Genomic DNA, 5,951 nt, shown 5'->3' on the forward strand with positions numbered 1-5,951 from the left:
TTCGTAGACGAAGAACTTTCATTGCACAGTGTGGGAATTACTCTGATTCAGATCATAATATTGGCGATCTTTTTCCTTCAGATACAGATTTAGTTTCTGAGATAGAGATGGGTGACGAAACTCCACCACCGCCACCTACCCCACGGCTTACAGACTATTCTAAGCCAAGTCTGTCTGTGCTACCAAAGGCAATCATGCCTTCTATTGCAGCTAAGACCTTCAAGATTGAGCCTGCATTGATTAACATGATTGAGAGACGCCAGTACGGTGGGGAACCAGGTGAAGATCCGAATCTTCACATTCAGTCCTTCATCCAATACTGTTCCACCATCAAGAGAAAGGGATTGACTCCGGAGCAGACTATGGAGATACTTTTTCCGTTCTCTCTGAGTGGGAAAGCTAAGTTGTGGATTAATGGGTTGAACCGGGCGGCTATGAAAATCACTAATTGGGAGTCCTTGGCCCTTGAATTCTATGTTAAATATTTCCCACCTGAGAAGACGGCTGGTCTGAGGGGTCAGACAATTCCTATCTCTCAACAAGCAGATGAGATTTTGTTCGAGGTTTGGGAGAGATTCAAGGACTTGCAGAGAGAGTGCCCGCACCATGGTTTGGATGACTGGTTTCTGATTCAGCAGTTTTATAATGGTCTGGGTAATGAGTCTAGGTGAATTTTGGATTCAGCTGCCAGTGGGAGATTCATGCAACTTGAGGTGCCTAGAGCTATGGAGGTGATTGAGGAGATAGCCATTCATAATACCCAGTATGGGAATCCTAGAGGCCTATCTAACAGGGGTGGTAAGCATGATTTGAATTCCATAGAACAATTAACTGCCCAATTGACTTCTTTGCATTATAAGTTTGATAATATGCAAGCAGCAAATGCTCAATCTGCCCATCCAGTTAGTGTAGCTGCAATGAGTGCCCAATCTGCTACTGTCTGTGAAAGTTGTGGAATGTCTGGTCATTATGCACAGGAATGTAGGAGCTCTATTGAACAATGTAACGCATTCCAGTCCTACAAACAAAAAAAACCATTCTCCAACTCTTACAATGAGGGCTACAAAAACAACCCTCTACTATCCTACAGGAGCAACAATATCCAGAACCCTCACCAAGTCCAACATCCACCACCACAACCATACCAACCCCCACAACAACAATCCTACCAACCACGGAACAACTACAACCAACAGTCTAGTGGACCACCTGGGTTCCCTAGACAACACACATCACCTCCACCACCACAACCTCAAGCCACACAGTCTGACCCTATGCTAATAGAGATGAGAAATATGATGCTACAAATGCAAAAATCTCTAAGTGAAAAGGATGCGAAAACCGATGCTCTTACTGCTCACAACAAGATCATTGATACACAGTTGGCACAGATGGCTACTACTATTGCAGGGAGGTCCCCCCGCCAACTTCCTTCACAGCCTGTAAATAGGGAAACTGCAAATGCTATTACATTGAGGAGTGATAGGGGTTATGATGGTCCTTCTATGCCCGTTGAGGTTGATTCTGAGATGTCTGCTAGTGGTCTGGTTAGTGAGGAAGTCCCAGAGATAGTCATGGATGGTAAGGAAGCTGAAAAGGTAGTCAGTGAGAATGAGGCTACAACTGAGGTTAAGAAGGGGACAGATATTCAAGTACCACCTATTGTACCTGAAGGAAATATGTCCTTCACCCAAGGTGCATTAAGTCTAATACCAAGGTTCAGATTAATTGCGAACAATTAATTCAGTGAGATCAAGTGATCGAAACAGCTAGCTGGAGCAATGTTTTCGATCAATGAGTTCTAATGGATATTGAACTCACAACTTACTCTTGACTGAACCTACAAGGTCACACCAATGACACGTAACAGATCACCGGATTAAATGAATCGGAAATTCATTTAATAGCTTTTCGGGACTTAAGTTGGAAACGTATTATACGATACGACCTTGCATCGGAATCATATATCGTATCGCGAATATTCGTAAGCTAGGCGAGACGAATAAATCGTATCGTACGACGGTGATTCGTCGTATACGAAACGATAAATAAATATATCGGAAATATATTTAATCGCGAATACGAGGAGCGGCCCACGAGCCAAGTGCACGAAGCACTCGAGGCCCATGGGCGCGCGCATAGGCGAGCAAGCAAAGCGCGGCAGCAGCGAGGCCCAAGAGGCGAGGGCTTTGCGCGTGCGAGCGGGCCGAGACCACGACACAAGAAGCAGCGCGGCCCACGACCCTTCGCTGTGCGTGTCCGTGTGACTTGGCGTGCAAGCTTGCTAGCCGGCCTTGCCTCTTGGCTTGGTCGGTTAGTAAGGTTATGTAAATAACCTTATAACCTAATTTTCCAACTTAGTACAATCATAACACAATACACACAACCCTAGGAGAAAACAGAGAACCCTAATTCTCTCTGTGCCTCCATAGTGTGTTCATCCCAAAAGGCAAAGTATCTTGATCAATTGTCTAAGCTACGATAATCAAGACGGATCTGAACGTGTCGGTGAACCAAGTAGAGGAACGACAAGTGGAGTTCTTTGTTCGTGTTCGTTGACAGATTATTGTGGAAAACACGCTTCGAATGTAAGTTTGCTTAATCTGTGCTTTATACATGTTTCCTGACTTTGAGGATTGTTCCGCACATGTTATTATGTTTAAATTCCCCTACAGTGGTATCATGAGCCTTATGTATTCAAAGCATGAATTAGCATGATTATTATTGTTTTTGCATCTGTCGAAAATTTGGATTTTTTGTTGATTTTTTGGAATTTTTACGAATTATTGGATGAATTGCGTAATAATCAGGTCCGAAATAAAAAATGTTCGTTTTTTCGAGTTTTAAAACCCTAATATGATTCAAAAGGATTTACTAAGATCAACTCATGAGAATAGAATTGCGAAAACAGGCCTCGAAGTATCGTTTTTTGGGCGTTTTTGTTAATTTTTCATTAAAAATTAAAAGTGTCGGACAGTAATTCAATTAAAAGGTCGACCTAAACTACTCGTAATTGCTTGAACTTTTGACACATTGTTTCTGGATACATGCTTGACTAATGGTAAAAGTTTCAGATTTTTCCGATAAGTATAAACCCTAATTTTGCCTTTCCCCAATTCGTAAAATTTGAAACCCTAATTGAATTTTAATTAATTTTGGTTTAATAATTCGGTTAATTGGGAAAGGGGATATAATTTCATGGGTCAGTGGCTAATTTTAAAAATTATTGGATTAAAATTTTGAATGGTTTCGTTAATTTTAATCGCACTTAAACCAAATTATTAAAATCTGAAATTTAATTGTTTATGAACGATTTAAAGCTTCGGATTTTATTAATTAAAAGTTCAAACTTTAAATGTTGATTCGTTCGTTCTTAAAAGTTTGAATATTGTTAGCCCTTGATTTAATAATTTTACGAAATTGGATTGTCGTTAAAGTTTATTGAATCGTTAAAAATCGTTGTTTTTCGAAAATAAAAATCGTAACTTTTCGAAAAATAATATTAATGCAAATTCGTGAAATTAAATTTAATTTTAATTAAGTTGGTCCGTATCACGAACCAAAAGGCACGAACACATGTGTGTGGTGGGCGTGTGGCTCGACGAGCCATGCGAGCTACCGTACGCAATCGAGTCGCAGCGACGCGGGCAACAGCATGCACGCTGCGTGCCGCGCGCGCTGGGCGAGAGGTCAAGGGCGTGTGTTGCGCGCATTGCAGGGCGCAAGCCCTTGCGATGGTGCAGCAATGCGCTACGACGAGTCGAGCAAGGCACGTAGGGCAGCAGCGATGCTGCGGGTACGCGTGCGCTGACATGCGATGGGTGCGGGCTATGCTCGCATGCCTCGTAGGCCATGCGGCGGCTGCGATGGCTGCGGGCTATGCTCGTGTGCCTCGTAGGCCACGCAATGCTAATGAGCTGGGCGCAAGCCTAGCCCAAGTAAGCACATGACAATTTTTTTTTGTTGGGCTTGACTTATTTGCATTAATTTGGGCTAACGGGATATTTAATTTAATATTTTATTTGCTTGGGCCGGGCCGCGAGTTTTAATTTAATATTTCGTAATTAATTATCCGGAATAATTATTGGTTTGAGTGGGAGCCACTAAATGAAATTAAAATGAAATAATTATTTTAATTATTTTCGTAGGTCGCATTATTTTAATTAAATTCAATTTTAATTAGAATAAAGTCTAAGGATTAATAATTTGGAAATTGATTAATCTTTTAGGACGCGTTTATGTGAACGTGAATTTTAATTAATTCACGTAAATACTTGCATATTAATATGGGCCATTCGTTTTAGCATACGAATGGGTGAATGCATAGAATATATATATTTTATGTAATGCAGGTACTCCAAGTGACTAGTATGGCCAATTTAGGATAGTTAAATACGGTCTGCGTACCGTTCTATCTTTGAATGTAAATTTTTAAATATGGTCTGCGTACCATGGAAATTTGATGTAATTTTATTATTTTCAAGTATTTCTAAGTTTAGAACTTTAAGTTAGCATTTGAACGAAGATTCAAGACGATGCCAAGCTAACAAGAAGGTGATGAAGATTGGATGCTTCAAGACAAGATGTTTTGGGCCATACTAGATCACCATTTATTTATGCAATTTAATATATATATATATATATATATATATATATATATATATATATATATATATATATATATATATATATATATATATATATATTATGCGTGAATGTATGAATGTATGTATGCTTTGCATGAATAGGTTGTTTCGTATGACTCGATTAGATTAAGTTCACTGAATAATCGAACCAACATAGAAACAACTAGGTCCAAAGTAACATTGAGTTTTAAAAAAAATTGCCTTCCAAATCAAGCACTTACAAAAATCTAAGGATCTAATATAGTAGGTTTACGCTAAAGCGAGGTGCTATTTTAGTTGACTTAGGTGGTAAGGCGTCCTAAAGGAGCACGTTGATTGTGGTTTCAACTCAAATAACAATGGCATTATGTTGTGGCAATGGGATAAATTATGGTATTAATTTATTAACCAAGAGTAATTTGGAGATTACTAGCAATAGGTTTTGCTTACCTAAAATCTTAAACTACTTTAGACATGCTAAAGCTGCTTAAGGATTTAGGACTTTTGGGATCTTGGAATCGTTTCAATCATTTTGGACCATGTTTTTGCTTTTTGCATGAATGAAATGTTTAATAGCTTTGATGATTGCGTGAATGCTTTTATTTCAAGTTATTAAAGTATGATAAGTGTTTTTCTTTGCTAGTTCATTTTGTAGAATCGTAAATCTTCAACTTTATTGCGTTCGGACAATAGAACTGCGATATTTCCTCAATCGATTGGTAACTATTTTGAGAGCGATTCTCAAAGAAAAGGAGAGTGAGAGCGTATCTTGAATGCTATTTTCTTATAGTGATCTTCATGGTTGTTTTCAAACTAGAATTTGAATGGTAGACCAATTGGACCTCATATATTCAGAATACTGGGTAGTTTTGAAATAATGAAGTATTGAGTTAAAGACTCATGTATAACCAATGGTTAACAACCAAATTTCTTTTGATTCGATAATGAATTAGACTCATTGGATGTTGTCATTCAAAGTGAACAAAAGAAAGGGACTTTGTACGCATAACAAAGTAAGAAGATCAAGCAAAGAGTAAAATCTTTAGGACTATAAGAAAACGTGCTAGAAAGGATAGGAAAAGGGAACAAAAGAAATGAATTCAATATTCAATTTCTACCTTGAAGTTTATGTTAAAGATAAACGACTTAGCAAATAGACTCCTATGGTATTAGATTACCGCTTGAGATTCTAACTCTTGTTAAGAACTCAAATTCCGGGAGCTAAGTCTGGTTATTGACCTACAAGTGGGAAATGAAGCAAAGTTGTGCTACATTGATTGTAGGGTCATCATGTTTGTTTTAAAGTCCTTCTAAAGGCTGGAACTT

The 5,951-nt window shown here is 38.6% G+C and overlaps 1 non-coding gene across 1 annotated transcript; it reads right to left on the minus strand.

The window, feature by feature from the left end:
- Positions 1-506: 506 nt before the first annotated feature.
- On the minus strand, positions 507-613 carry LOC130464627 (small nucleolar RNA R71). The gene has a single exon (XR_008925002.1). It is a non-coding gene; the product is annotated as a small nucleolar RNA R71 (small nucleolar RNA).
- Positions 614-5,951: the final 5,338 nt, after the last annotated feature.

The sequence above is a fragment of the Spinacia oleracea genome, chromosome 6 (genome assembly GCF_020520425.1).
Source record: "Spinacia oleracea cultivar Varoflay chromosome 6, BTI_SOV_V1, whole genome shotgun sequence".
Taxonomy (NCBI): domain Eukaryota; kingdom Viridiplantae; phylum Streptophyta; class Magnoliopsida; order Caryophyllales; family Amaranthaceae; genus Spinacia; species Spinacia oleracea.